This window comes from Macrobrachium rosenbergii, chromosome 58 (genome assembly GCF_040412425.1).
Source record: "Macrobrachium rosenbergii isolate ZJJX-2024 chromosome 58, ASM4041242v1, whole genome shotgun sequence".
NCBI lineage: Eukaryota > Metazoa > Arthropoda > Malacostraca > Decapoda > Palaemonidae > Macrobrachium > Macrobrachium rosenbergii.
In genome coordinates, this window is record NC_089798.1 from 442,501 (window position 1) to 460,000 (window position 17,500).

Here is a 17,500-nt window from a genome sequence, read left to right on the forward strand (position 1 = left end):
ATATATATATATATATATATATATATATATATATATATATATATATATATATATATATATATATATATATATATATATATATATATATCATATATAGCCACAATGCCCTTTCAACTGTCTCGAATTCTTCACATTTTTATTGGGATCGTATGTTTATATATCCGTGTGTGTCTTTGCAGCCCTTATTATTACTGAAGCCCTATGATTTCAAAACTAAAACTAGAATTAAAGAAACTTTTATAACTAGAAGAAAAATACAAAATACATGAAAAGTGTGAAAACGTTTGCATTAAAAACCCCTTTTCTTTATGTTTGGGTAAAATTTAAAGCGATTAATGCTGATGAAAATGTTCATCCCAGTTTTAACCCAACCAGAGTATCAGAAAAGTTTAAGATTACAACAAAGTTTTAAAAACACATATTTATTAGAGCTGAGAATTTTAACCTGAATAGCATTTTGTCTTTTGATGGAAAAAGAACATATAACAATTGGTTTTTTTTAAGTGGTTTGCCTGACTTTTTTTGAAATTTGAGTGTTTGTAAATAAAATTTATTTAACGTCAGGCCATTATATGACTGTGTTTTTCTGGCATTTAAAAAAAGCAACTCTTGCATAGTCACAAAATGACTATTCAGTTCAAATTTTTGACTGTCTGCTCGATCAATACGGAGTTCAATTCCACACACACACACACTGATATATAGAGTTATATATATATATATATATATATATATATATATATATATATATATATTATATATATATATATATAATATATATATAATATAATCATAATCCACAATGCCCTTTCAACTTCTAGGTTCACCCGTTTGTCAATAAAACCCCTAGATCCTAATGTGGAAGTAATTCTGATGTCACGTTTTAAACATCCAGAAGTATCAGAACGAGGTCACTCATAAAAACATATATTTATTAGAGCTAGAATAGACCCATTCTTACCATCGTAGCCTATGAGCAATCTTTTTCATGGTTTGCCTGACATTTATATCGTGTTTGTATATAATGGTAATTATATGACTGTGTTATGGACGGGAATGTTTAAGAAAACATTCACCATTGGCTGAGAGCAATGTGGTCACTGCGACAAAGAAACAGAGGCTATAACAGTTCACTATGCATCACGTGGAAATTCATTTACGACAGAAATTTTTATTGGGATAGAGCTAACTCCAGTAAAAAGTGTACAGGTGCAATATATATATATATATATATATATATATATATATATATATATATATATATATATATATATATATATATATATATATATATATATATATATATATATGTGTGTGTGTGTGTGTGTGTGTGTGTGTGTGTGTGTGTGTGTGTGTGTGTGTCAGAGAAAAGGTGTGGTTGTGTTATATTTTTACAAGTTAATTGCACCTACATACTTTTTGATGGATTTAGCTCCTATCCCAATATAAATTTTCTGTCGTAAATGAATTTTCTGTCGTGATGCATTGTGAATTGTTATATCCTCTGTTTCTTCGTCGCGGTGACCACATTCCTCTCAGCCAATGATGAATGTTTTCTTAAGCATTCTCGTCAATAACCCAGTCATATAATTACTATTATATACACACGGTATAAATGTCAGGCAAACCATAACATAAAATCTATTAAAATAGGTGGAGTTAAATATTAACTAGTATTAACAGTTTCCATATGGGACTGTAGAGTCTGAGGAAAATCTGTAAAAGTGCAAATAAAGCTATCGATTAAGATGACAGAAATCATCACATATCTGAACTTTCTGAAATTTTATTGTTTTATGTAAACAATTGATTGTTTACTTGATTTTATATCCCTCGAGGTAATTGACTACTAACTAAACCATGTAGTAGTGTTACAATAGAATGTGCACTAACCAACACAAAAGTATATTGTGAAGGATGAACGATATTTTTATCCTTTTTTGTATTTTAGATTTACTGCCATTCATAGCTTATGCTGGCTGTTTTCCGAAACGATTCCTATCAAAATAACAATATATGAACACGTCAACTACTTTATGAAATCTCATGAATTATAAAATCAAATCCAGACAATTTCAAACAGAAAATTATTACTTATTTTTTCTGTTATTTTCCAATATGAACACTAAACTTTCGAAGTCTATGTAATTTTAGAACAGTTTTTGGATCTTTCCTAGACAGTGACCCCTACGGGTTTTAACTCGGCATGTATTCACCACTGCGGTGTGTTAACTACAAGCCGTTGGAGATTGCCGTAAAAACATACAGCAAAAACTGCAAATATCACAAAGATAATGGCCCCCAAGAAATATTAGTCTTAGATCACAACCCCCGAAAACCCTTGGGGGTCACTGTCTAGGAAAGATTTCAGTTTTTTATATACTATATTCAAATCAATGAAGCATAAAACATGTGACATAGTACGGTAACTCCTGCGAGAGCGTAGAAAAGTACACCAGGATTCTCTGCAAATAAATTTCGTGCTCGTATATATGAAGGGTCATTTAACCTTGTAAGGATTATATCCTTTCTTGGGTACTACTAAAAATGTTATGTTGCAATTTTTGTTGTGCTGACTTAACATATAATCAGCTTATCGTGATGAATGATTTTATTTTTTTTTTATTCTTTTCTTTTTTTTTTTTTTTAGAATGTTAGCATTCAGAAGTTTAAACAATTATTATTATTCTAATATCGAACAGAAATTCAGAAATAAGCCGATTACAACTAGTCTAACAGTGCCTGTTATTAAATAAATTGGTGACTGATGATGTTTTTGGAGGCCCTCATGAACGAGAGAAACCTCTTCCTTTGCAACTGTCTCATGATATTGGTGATAATCCTTTATCGTAAAGCAGTTATTGTTCTACACATCTTTCTTTCTTAGCTGACAGAGAAGCGTCGGTGAATTTCCCTGAATCTGAATGAAGTGAAACATATTTACAGACTGACAATTAAAAAAAAAGACAGCGTAAAGAAAATTCAAGTTTTATTCATTATCAATGTAACCAATCTCTCTCTCTCTCTCTCTCTCTCTCTCTCTCTCTCTCTCTCTCTCTCTCTCTCTCTCTCTCTCTCTGTGCCGTGTATATGCATTTGCCTGTGCTAACTTCATAAGCAGCCCCATCTAACTTTTTGAGTGTTTACCCTCGCAATTAATTGTTTATGAATTCTTTTCCATATTACTTTTGCTCCAGAGAAGACATTTTGTTTCCGCGATGACCGATGAAGCTCATTGTGTTAAGTCAACAGAGGGAGAAAGTTGGTGACCTGAAAGAAAAAAATCCTTTCTTTTTGCAATGGCTTATGGGCACAATGACGCACTCCTCAAGTGAGTCGTTAATTCTGTTATTCACAAGCAAGCAGTAAAATCTAGGATGCAAACAAGGGTAGAGATTTCAGGAGAATTCTAACTGATTTTCTTGAACATGCAAAATAGCTAAACAGTTGGTGTCTTTAAAAAAAATAGCAAAAGTACCGAAAACATTTTCTATTGTGTCCACAGAAGCTTGAACGTATATTTGAAAAAAAGTTGATAATAGATTTCTAAAAGTTGTATTGCTTTGCAAAATCCCAGAAAAAAATGGTCTCCGAACAGAATTTACATCAGTGCATTTGTAATCCATTGTTTATACTATGTATGCCTAGCTGCCACAAGGATGACGTTTTAAAATGAATTATTATATAAAAATAATCCTGAAACGATAACATTTTTCGTGGCGTTAACAAAATATTTATTCATTAACGAAAATAAACCGTTTTTATCGCCATACTAAAAACCATCACACGCTTTTTCTTATTTTATCTGGATAATGCTCTACCGCAGAGGAATTGAAACTTAGGTATATATATATATATATATATATATATATATATATATATATATATATATATATATATATATATATATATATATATATATATATATATATATATATATATATATATATATATATATATATATATATATATATATATATATATATATATATATATATATATATATATATATATATATATATATATATATATATATATATATATATATATATATATATATATATATATATATATGATTACTAGGTTATCATCTCTAAGTACTTTGTCGTTATAAGATTCACGAGAAGTTGTTAGGGATTTTTAAAAAATCACTTCAGATGTCTTGTTGGTTAAGAAGAAGCATTTGATAGTATCCATAGGTCAATACTATGGTAGTGTCGTTACTCACATACACACACGTACACACATACACACCCTCACACACACACACACAGTGTGTATGTTTGAATGATTAAACAATTGACTGATTTATAAATTGGGCAATATTGTTTCAGAAGATTCTGGCTTATCCAGGCAATTAAGATATTACGTAATCCAAAACTGATTTGATATTTATCTATCTATCTATCTGTCTATCTATCTATCTATCTATCTATCTATCTATATATATATATATATATATATATATATATATATATATATATATATATATATATATATATATATACATACATATATGTGTGTGTGTGTTTGAATGACTGAACAATTGACTGATTTATTTAACGGGTAATATTGTTTCAGAAGCTTCTGTCGCATCCAGGTAATTAAGATATTACGTAATCTAAAGCGCATTTGAAAGATCTTTGCTGATTTTACTGACAAATGAGTGTTATTTCCAAGCTTGAAATAATCGGATAGTCTTTTGTAAATGATGATATTCGTTATCGATGAATATACTTGTTAAAACGATAAATGGCCCACCATTCCTCTCGCAATTTAAATTTGCTACAATACTTGATGTTTGGTTTTCGTTAATGCTAAAACTGTCCTTTTATCAGAGAATGTACAAATATTTTCTTTCCATCTTCCATGATCGGTCCATGATCAATGTTCCCCGCGTCCAGAGAGCAAAAAAATTTTTTTTTTATTAGTCCGATACACAAAGCAATATTTGAGGGATATCTGTTTTAAGTATATTCAGCGTTGGTATATAGTTCTTCATTGGATCGGTCGATATCGTACTCGCCTAGCATTCGCCTTGGTCCGCGTTCGATTCTCCAGCCGGCCACTGAAGAATTAGAGGAATTTATTTCTGGTGTTAGAAATTCATTTCTCGGTATAATGTGGTTCGGATTCCACAACAAGCTGTAGGTCCCGTTGCTAGGTAACCAATTGGTTCTTAGCCACGTAAAATAAGTCTAATTCTTCGGGCTAGCCCTAGGAGAGCTGTTAATAAGCTCAGTGGTCTGGTTAAACTAAGATATACTTTCTTTTCAGCGTTGGTATGAAGGTACACAGGAGACTTTCAACTTTCAGCTAGTTTATTTAGCAAAAAGATTTCATGGTAAAACTTGCAAAGTAACGTAAAATGTTTTACACAGCTTGATATTTCCAAAAAATGATAACAATTATTGAATTTGAAGACTTGAACAATGAATTACAGGGATATATCCTTTTGCTATTATTATTATTATTATTATTATTATTATTACTATTATTATTATTATTATTATTATTATTATTATTATTATTATTATTATTATTATTATTATTATAATACCACCTACGGAAGTAACATTAATGATGTTATGCACCATGGAATAATTATCCCCGAGCCGAGTCCAAGAAAGGAAAGATATTCAGAGACCGAGACGTCTACTCTCTATCCCCAAAGCAGTTTGCAGGAATTTTGGTGTCGGGGAGAAATGACAAAGAGGTCTCTTAAATATATTGTTGTCTCCTGAACACTGAGCATTTTTCCGAGCTTGTGGTTCTGCATCTGCTTTTATGTCGGGGACAAAACGTTATGCCCAATAAATGGGGGGTCCGCATTTCTAATATTTTCCCTTTGATTCAGGAGACAGCCTTTTCTGCCTAGAAAATATCAAGTAAGGAAATTAGGATATTTCTTTTTACGTGAACCCACCTGAGAATACGATCCCCATAGTTAGGCTTAACTGACAGTAATGCGGTTGCTCAAAGAAAATTACAAAAACATTTATGAAAGTCACGTTGAAAAAAAAACAGCGTTCAAAATGGGTAAGAAAAAATTGGGGTTGTAAGTTAAAATCGACGAGGATGTTTTTAATACAAATATGTATTATTTCAATTTTTCTCCTAAATAATGGAGATAGTCATTTCCAACATGACGTTTTTAACTTACAACCCCAATTTTTACTTACCCATTTTGTACCTAGTTTTTTTATTTGCAAGTTGACTTTCATAAGTTTTTGCAGTTTTCTTTGGCAACCGTATTACTGTTTGTTAAGCCTAACTGTGAGGAACGTATTCTCAGGTGGGTTCACGCAAAAGGAAATATCCTCATTTTACTATTTGATATTCTCTAGGCAGAAAAGATTGTCTCCTGAATCATATATATATATATATATATATATATATATATATATATATATATATATATATATATATATATATATATATATATATATATATATATGTGTGTGTGTGTGTGTGTGTGTGTGTGTGTGTGTGTGTGTGTGTGTGGTGTGTATGTGTGTGCGCTGAATATCAGCTGAAGTTCACCACTTATAATTTTGCAGTATATAGTTTTGAATTTACGTATATTTCTCATTGTGTGATTGTCTCCCGATTTGCCACATAATTATTAATGCTGTATTTGTATTGTTAATCAACAACTTTTAAGAAAAGGTAATTCATTCTTAAGATTAAAAGGAAAAAATAGGCGGTCGAACTGCGCACAAAATACGACTGTTTTGGAAGAAGGTATAAACACAAATTCACTATGAGAAAAGTTATTACTTCCAAAGAAGACATCAGTAATACTGGAGTTTCAAACAAGGAGATTCTTTATTACCAAGGTATTGGTGTATGTGTGTGTGTATATATCGATTTGGTCATAGGGAACCAGTGAGTGTTGTTTCTGGATTGATTTCTACTGGAAGGGAAGTGATGGAGGATAATGACAGTAAATGGTGTGATGTTAAATCAGATGGTTAGGAAAATAGTGATGTTATTGGACGCATAGTTGCATAATAGAGATTATATGCAGGTATAAAGGATTTCTAGGGCAGTTATGGCGAAAGTGGTAAATAAAGAAAGTAATAAGAAAAATACAGGGGAGAGGTCAACAAGAACGTTAAAGACAATAATCAAGCTCTAAATTAATATAAATGCAAATATAAAGGTTAGTGAACTTATGGATCTTAAAATAAAAGATAAAAATGTTTTTAATTAAGGACTGTTCACATGGAGTATTTAGAAGACTTCTTGTGAATGTGGGATAAAAGAGAGGCAGAACTCCAAGACAAAAATGGTGAAGGGGTAGTATGATTTTGAGAGTGCTTATGGGTGAGAGGCAGAAGAATGGAAAGACACCTTTAGTTAATGGGATTACAAATGAAATGTTGTAGTATGATAGTGTTTGCTTGATTGAGTGGTTTTGGTGTTTTGCATGAATGGGAAGTAGTTGAAAGAGAGAGAGAGAGAGAGAGAGAGAGAGAGAGAGAGAGAGAGAGAGAGAGAAATGACACTGGTCATGTGTGGAATTCCTGAAGAAAACCTGAATGAAGAGAATATTTCTTAACGATGTGCTTTTAAAAGTATGCATGGCCAAGGAAAATTCTTACCAGACTTTGCCAGCTCCGGCAGAGTTATTTCATGGATGCGATGGTGAAAAGAGAAGTGTTTAGAGGTGTATCTGATCAATAGTTGGTTGAAGAGAAAAACAGAAGAAATATAGTTAAACAGTGAAGAGGAAGAGATGTAAATGCAATTAATGTAAAGGAGTTTCATCACAAGGGATTAATAATGGTAAATGAAAGAGTAAAATAAAAGAAACATCAGCCAATGGTAAAGACATAAGCAGAAAGGGTTGATGAACAGTACACAACATTCATTTATTATGTGTTACACAGAGAAGGGATTGTTTGTTGGTATAAGTGGCTAGGAAATAAAAAAAAATGAAATAGGAAATGAGTGTCATTAAAAAAAAACCGTTATTAGTGGTAAGCTGCTCAAAAATATAAGAAGATTAAGCACAGGTTCACAAAGGACGGAGAGGGCAGTGGTGAACAAAGTAAGTTTGTAAAGGAAGACGTCTAATAGGAATAGAAGGGAGAAGGTGGATGTGAAAGATCGAGGAGAGGCACAGATGAACAATGCATGCCGGAAAGAGTCAGAGCACGTATGAGAGTGCTGGTTGAAGTGACCAAGGTGGCATAAAGTGGTTATTAGGAGGTTGGAAAACTGAAAGAAACCAAGAGTTGACGCGTTACAAGTGATATGGTGAGTCAAGAGGTGAATTACAAAACATACGGAGCCAAAGAAGGTAGCATGGTGTGTATAGAAGATTGGGAATATACTGAAAGTGTGATAAGTATGTGAGATACTCAGAAGAAAAGTGAAAAGAGTGAATAACTATACTGTATGGTGGTGAAAAGATTTTAACTTTTAAGTGGAAGGAAGAGACGAAGACGTACAAAGTAATTAATAGGCTAAGTGGAAGAGGAATTTGAAAGGTTGTGTCCTAATATCAAGAAAGCATGCTAATGTGTGCAAGATAAAAGTGAATGGAACAGTTTTTGTAAGTCGGCTCAACGCATTGCTGTATTTATATAAACTTCTGATTCACACCGGGATTGAAACCAGGTCTTTCAATTGAAAGACAAGGACGCTACCAGCGGAACCAACTAAGTCATAAAAGAAGTTGGAACCTGAGTACAACTGCACCTAAGGCTTAATACCTCGCATATCAGAGAGTTTTATTCAATTTCCAAACTCAGTAGTGGCCCAACTGATAGAATTTTATTCGAATTATCCCTTCTGAGTGAATAAGATAGAAGTAATCAACACTCAATCGCGTGAGAAACAGACATATATTTCTGATTTGCATAGGGATCGAACCCAGGTGTTATTTCTGTTCCATACGTGATTTTGTGATGAATACTTCACACATACACAAACACACATGCATACATACACACACACACACACACATATATATATATATATATATATATATATATATATATATATATATATATATATATATATATATATCAAAGTCTCTCCTTTTGCGCAGTATTTTTAATTTTTTCTCCTACTTTATTTTTCAACACTAATCAACATTGCACCAGTTATCCCTTTCTTTATCCCAACCTATAATCATTTCAGAAGTCTTCTTGCCTGGCCTTATTTGGTCCAATACAACTCTTCTATTTAGTTGCACTTTTATATATATATATATATATATATATATATATATATATATATATATATATATATATATATATATATATATATATATATATATATATATATATATATATATATATATATATATATATATATATATATATATATATATATATATATATATATATATATATATATATATATATATATATATATATATATATATATATATATATATATATATATATATATATATATATATATATATATATATATATATATATATATATATATATATATATATATATATATATATATATATATATATATATATATATATATATATATATATATATATATATATATATATATATATATATATATATATATATATATATATATATATATATATATATATATATATATATTGATAACTTGAAAATAATAGCTATAAAAGTATATCTCTGTCTGTATGCCTGCAGCCTATATCAAAACTTATTTGATGTATTTCAATTCCCTGCCACCGCTATCATAACTCATTTAATGTATTTCACTTGTCAGGAACCTATATCAAAACTTATTTGATGTATTTATATTGTATGCAACCTATATCAAAACTTATTTGGTGTATTTCAATTTTCTGCATCCTATATCAAAACTTATTTGATGTATTTCAATTCCCAGTAACCTATATCAAATCATATTTGATGTATTTCAATAGGCAACCTAAATCAAAATTTATTTGATGAATTTTAATTGTCAGCAATCTATATCAAAATTTATTTGATGTATTTCAATTGTCAGCAACCTATATCAAAACATGTTTCATGTATTTCAATTGAGACAACCTAAATCAAAACTTATTTGATGTATTTCAATTGTCAGCAACCTATATCAAAACTTATTTGATGTATTTTAATTGTCAGCAACCTATATCAAAATTTATTTAATGTATTTCAAATGTCTGCAACCTATATCAAAACTTATTTGATATATTTCAATTGTCTGCAACAAATGTCAAAACTTATTTTATGTATTTTACTTGTCAACAAACTATATCAAAATTTATTTGATGTTTTTCAATTATCACAACCTATATCAACACTTATTTGATACACTTCAATTGTCTGCAACCTATATAAAAATTTATTTGATGTATTTCAATTGTCAGCAACCTACATCAAACTTATTTGATGTATCTCAATTGTCAGCAACTTATATAAAAACATTTTCAGCAACCTATATCACAACTTATTTGATGTATTTCACTTGTCAGCAACCTACATCAAATTTTTTTATGTATTTAATTTGTCAGCAACCTAAATAAAAAACTTATTTAATGATTTCAATTGTCAGCTAACTAAATCAAAAATTATTTTATGTATTTCAATTGTAAGCACCCTATATCCAAATGTATTTGATGTATTTCACTTGTCAGCAACCTATATCAAAACTTATTTTATGTATTTAAATTGTCTGCAACCTATATGAAAACTTGTTTAATGTATTTCAATTGTCAGCAACCTATATCAAAACTTATTTGGTGTATTTCAATTGTCAATAACTTATATTAAAACTTATTTGATGTATTTCATTCGTCTTTAACCTATATCAACACTTATTTGATGTATTTCACTTGTTAGCAACCTATATCAAAACTTATTTGATGTATTTCACGTGTCAGCAACCTATATCAAAACTTATTTGATGTATTTCACGTGTCAGTAACTTATATCAAAACCTATTTGATGTGTTTCACTTATCAGCAACCTATATCAAAACTTATTTGATGTATTTCACTTGTCAGAAACCTATATCACAACTTAGTTGATGTATTTCAATTGCCAGCAACCTATATCAAAACTTATTTGATGTATTTCAATTGTCAGCAACCTATATCACAACTTATTTGATGTATTTCACTTGTCAGCAACCTATATCAAAACTTATTTGATCTATTTCAATCGCCTGCAACCTATGTCAAAACTTATTTGAGATATTTCAATTGTCAGCAACCATATAACAAAACTTGTTTGGTATACTACAATTGTCAGCAAAATAGATCAAAACTGATGTATTTCAATTGTCAGCAACCTGTACCAAAACTTTTTTGTTGTCCTTCAATTGTCAGCAACCTACATCAAAACTTATTTGATGTATTTCAATTGTCAGCAACCCATATCAAAACTTACTTGGTGTATTTCAATTACCAGCGACCTATATCAAACTTTTTTGCTGTATTTCAATTGTCAGCGACGTATATCAAAGCTTATTCGATTTATTTCAATTGTCAGCAACCTATATTAGAACTTATTTGTTTCATTTCAATTGTCGGCAACGTATATCAAAACTTACTTTATGTATTTCAGTTATCAGCAACATATATAAAAACTTTTTTGGTGTATTTCAATTGTCTGGAACCTATATCAAACCTTAGTCGATGTATTTCATTTGTCAGCAAACTACATAAAAACTTATTTAATGTATTTCAATTGTCAGCAACCAATATAAAAAATTATTTGATATATTTCAATTGTCAGCAACGTATATCAAAACTTAATGGATATTTTTTACTTGTCAGTAAACTATATCAAAATTTATTTGATGTATTTCACTTGTCAGCAACTATATCAAGACTTATTTGATGTATTTCAGTTGTCTGTAGCCTATATAATAACTTATTTGATGTATTTTAATTGATTATCGTGGAGTAGGGTCCTGAACAAAGAATGTTTGACTGAATTTCGATATTGTTCTACACCATGAAACCAGTTAGTGTTTTTGAGAATCAAGCCAAACACAATAGGTGGAAACTTTATGGTCCCTGAACGAAGATTAGTGAGAAATGTTGAATAAAAATTTACTTCGGTTGACGTCATCTTTCGGTCGTATGTATTTCACGGTAATCCGGATAAGTTAACTTAAGTTATGAATAAAAATCTCTGCTCTTAGTACTTAATTTAGCGCAAGTATTCTTTTGCAGGGTATTACATGATCATTAGACACAGGCAAACAGGTAATTACATTAATCCGTTAGGATCATTAATAATTCCGGTAAACTCTGTTTCTGAGTAGTTGGGTGGTGTGAGTGTTTAATTAAATTAACGGGAATTTCTAGTTAATGTGCCATACACGTAAAATAATCGTGTGGTAAAACTAGTTCTAAATTATGCAATTATAATCGCTGGAAATATTCAATTCACTGGTAAAAATTTTGAAGTATCTTTCCCATGGATTATTGTGATGCAGAATATATAAAGTAAAATGTCAGAAAATATGAACGCTTCAAAATAAACCCCAGTCCGTTCCCATGAAATTCCTGTCAGCCCCGCTTCTTATTTGTCTATTTGTCTTTCCACTGCAGTGACCAGAATAAATTTCTAGTAACTCCAAATCTGCAGGAATTTGATTGAGAGCGAAACTGCACTAAAGGTTCAGGTTTCGCTTCAACGACAGAGCAGTGTGGAAAATATATAGCTGTTTTTCTTTGTGTGACACGGTTCTGAAATTTTCTTCTTTCTAAAAATCGAAGTATTTTACTAGTTTGTGTATGTGTGTGTTTTTATTGTAACTCAAGTCCGTATTCTGCATATTAATTAAAATGGAAAATACCTACAAAGTGTAGAAAGTAAAATCTTGGTAAAGCTGACTTCTTGGCTCAGATCACTGAATTTATCAATGTAACTTCAATTATTGGTAAAGGAATCGGCTCCAGGAATATAATTAGACAAAGCAAAAAAGTAATTTTCATGAATTGCAACATATTCCTTGCACATGAAATAGAAAGCATAAAAAATGTTATTCGATCTCATAAGGATATTTTCACGTTTACGGAATTGTCGGCAGACTTACATCATTCTTATAGCAATGAGATACCTGGTATTGCTAGGCCACATGAGAGGACACGGATTTTTCCCTTTTTAATGGACTTAGGCAGTGACTGAAATAACATTAATAGAATATAGAATCTCTGCCTTAAAAAGACGAGGAAAAGAATCAATGGGTAAAGGAAAGCTGATGTCATATGTGGAATGATTTCATTTTCATCCAGTCCGATTGAGGAGTGAGTAAAAAAGGAAGTGTCTGAAAAAATACGAATAAACCAAACGCAAAACTTGAGCAAATGAAATGATGATACGAATTTTGAGCATCTGAATTAAACATCAAATATTTTAGATTTTGTATTTTGAACATCGTGAATTCAAAGTAATTATTTGTTTAAAAGTCCAAAATGTTGATAGAGGTGAAAGGATCAATAACATTTTGGCCAAAGATATTATCAAAGCGAAACTGTTATTCGAAAGGCAACACACAAAAAAAAAAAAGAAACTGTGTCCTGGAGGCAATTGATATGATCAAGCAACCGATATCCCATTCAGATAACCTAGCAACATTGAAATTAATGGTTGAAGTTATGGTAATCCAAGAAGGGGGATAGGAAGTGAATAAAGAAGAATTAGGGAGGACATAAGCACAAGCAAAACACAAGTAGGGAAAGAGGAAGACTAGAGACGGGTGAATGTCTTCACAAATACCACAGCTAGTTGTCCAATCACCTTTTGCTAATCACACTATCACTGTAGGGTTACGCCTTTATATTTCCACTGAGACCATATGTACTTCTACTGTTATAGGATCAACCTGTACCAGCAAGCGGACATTTCCCTTTTTGAGGCTCTGCACCCTAGTGATGTTGTTCCACAGAACACTCTTTTCTGTGTAAGGTCTTGTTGTACATAAAGTGAGGGGTCCCCTTCTTTAAAGACCAAAGGCACTTGAAAGTCTTAACCTGCATGCTTCAGGTATCTGCTAATCTTATAACACATTGCAAGATCGAGAGAAGTTTGTAAATGCTCCCCAGCCAAACCACTCAACATTAAGGTTAAGATGGGGGCGAAAAAATGCAGGTCAAGATGGCGGGAAAAATTTACAAACGTGTCCAGTAATCTACATAGCAAAACTCATAAAATCCACTCCTTTTCTTTAATTATTTTAGAGCTCTTCGTGACCTATTCAACTTTTACAAGGCTTTTATAAAAATGCAAATGAGTATATGGATTCTTTACATAACAACAAGGAATCCCAATGCATTCACCAGAATTTTATAAAATGGCAGTTACTCCTCCATACAACCATTTTTTTTTTTCAATTATTCATTTTCATTAGGCCTTCAGAAAGCACTGCCTTAAATTTTTTAAAAGACCCTGATATTTTTATGTTCCTTGAAATAACTACAAGATAACGGGTAAAGGCAAAATTTTAGCTAACAATTACTGGAGACAAATTGCAGTCTGAGGAAAACTTCCTTATGACCATGCGAAAAATTTGTCTTTATTGAAAGATGGTTTTTTTTTATTTTTTTTTTTACAACATTTTGGATTCAGAACCTTTTTTTTTTTCTTTTTTTTTTACAACATTTTGGATTCCAGAACCTTACTGGCTGAGAATAGGTCTCATACACCAGATCAAAGATATTGCTCCTTGTCTCTTTCTGCCCACGGTTGTCACTAACTGCAACTCACTAGGGGTATCTGAACCTAAATCAATAATAATTGATAAAAAACGGTTTTGCTATAACAGGAATTTTCCAAAGTCTACAAAGTCCTTTGAAAGAAAACATACAAATATTTGCTTTCTTTATAACTTTAATACATCCTTTTTCTGGCAAGAAAGAAAGTTGATGGATTGATACCTATATTTCTGGTGTATTTTCCATTGCACGTAATTTTTCTTATAGATAAATACAACTGATATATTCTCATGCCTGCTCTTTGGAAAGACATCTACAGAAATTTTGTTCACAGTATCTACATAAATATCATTAATGGTTTAATGTTGAAAGAGCCATCTCTTGCATCTGTATCACTTAGGAAGTTTATTATGTTTGAATAAAATCCTTATTTTGATACTAGCTTTTGTTGAAATTAAAAAAAAAAATGTTTATCTGTACCACCTATAAATATGCGTATAAACTTGTTTTCATATTTAATTTTGAGATGATTCATGAAGAAACTCTGAACATAATTAGAAAGTCCCAGCAAGATGATGCATACCTTTTCTCTGAAAAGCTCTATGAATTTTACTGAGAAATACTTGTGAATTTCTATTTTACTGTGCATGAGCATACGCGGCAAAGGAAGTAAAGCCATGTTATACGAAACAATAACCCTTCGTTGTGCTGTTCAGTGACAAAATATTCGTCTTGGAAATACATTGGAAATAACGTTGCAATATAGTATTGAGCGATGTTACAGTACCATTACCCAATCTTTAGTTATAAGAGTTTTACTCTTTACTGGGGATTTTCATCGACTGTTGCTAAAGAAACGCAATATCTCTCTAAATCTTCCCTCAGTTTGTAGGTTTTTTTTTTCTTAGCCATGGCTATATGAGAATATAGGGAAGTACTTGCAAATTTTGCATGTCCCCGGTTCAAGAGAGATTGTTGTTCACACCCTGTTCCATGCTTTGACCAATTTCCTCCTTCTCATACACAAAACGATCAGGATATTCATATGTATTTGAATAAAAAGAATTAGTTTCATAACATCTGAAATCAGTCTCAGTTAGTGTTCTGTTTTGCCATTTTAGTTATGCTTATCTGATCCCTCACATTTATAACTGTATGTACTATTAGTTGGTTTTCATATTGATTCTTAGGAGATTCTGGTATAATCTTGTTTTATTTGAGGTTTCAGAACCTACATCAGAGTACTCCAAGTATGGGACTTCAAATATCTTAAATCCAATTTTTTTCTCTCATTTCTAAAAAGATATTTTGAAAGTAAATTGTTGTCGATAAGTTATATCAATCGGAAAATTGTCCTGCAATGACTTCTCTTAGATTAGTGTCTCAATTAACCTATCTTGAATGAAGTGAGCTCTTTTTCTCAACTTTAAAGTATATGGAGGTCAATATCTTAAGAGAGGTTCATCAAAAGTCCAATGAGTACAAAAGACTTAGTTTCGGGTTGACATTCATTGGCGTTTCGAGCCCAACTCTGTCATGATGTCCATCTCAACTCTGGTTTTGTCAAAGTTCGAGTTAACAGGCAAAGGCATAAAATTTTGCTTTGTTACTGAAAAATCCCAAATTGCAACCCCAGAAATAATATGCAATAAAGGTAACTGTGTGTTTGCTGTCGTTATGATTTGTAAGCCTCTCACCCACATTCCGGAAGTGTGCTTTTGACCTCTGCGGACTTCTTGATGGGGCAAGTTTGCCACTGGCCCCTGTTGAACTCCCAACTTCTGCTCAGATCAAATAAAAACTTTTCGACATAATCACCCCGATAACAATAACTGGAAGCAGACATTGGTCCCTCTTTACCTCAGATGATGCAGCAGTATGCTACTGGCGGATAAAAACCCTTATCACACGGATCCATGGATTCCTTCAATGTCGACTCCATGTCTAAGAAGCAAATATATTTCCACCTCTTCAAGAACTTTAGGCTGATGTAGTATTTAAGAATATTAATACAAGGAAAACAGAAAATACAAAACTCTCCTGATATTACTTGAAGGATCTGGTTATTAAATCCCGTGAATTCCATGTGAAAATTTTAATACTGATGAAACTATAAATTCATTGGAAAAGAGAATAGAAAAGCATGCTAAGCAAAGCGGTAGGCACAGGATAACTGCAATTTTCATTCATGTTAGTGAAAGTAGGTTTAGTCAAAATATAAATATCAGTCTACGAATGCATAAGCTTCATTCATTTCTTTAAAAAAAAATGTTGATTGAACAAATTCTCACGGAAGCAGCTTGTTTCGGTCCAAACTGAAGTAACGACTCATCTTTTTCTTGCCAGGTGTAATATTTTTCAACAGCCCCATCGGATACATAATGTAAATTTATACCACGATATACTGGTCCTCGAGATATCTTGAAAAACTAAAGACGAAGACTGTTAGGTTCTCTAACCTTTTTTTATTATGTCCTGTGGTATGTTCCAGTATATAAGTCATGTGTTCTAAATTTAATATATGCATACATACATACATACATATACATACATACACTCACACACACACACACACACACACACACACACACACACACACACACATACACACACATATACATATACACATATACACACACACACACACACACACATATACATATATATATATATATATATATATATATATATATATATATATATATTATATATATATATATATATATATATATATATATATATATATATATATATATATATATATATATATATATATATATATATATATATATATATATATATATATATATATATATATATATATATATATATATATATTCTATATTATATTTTTCT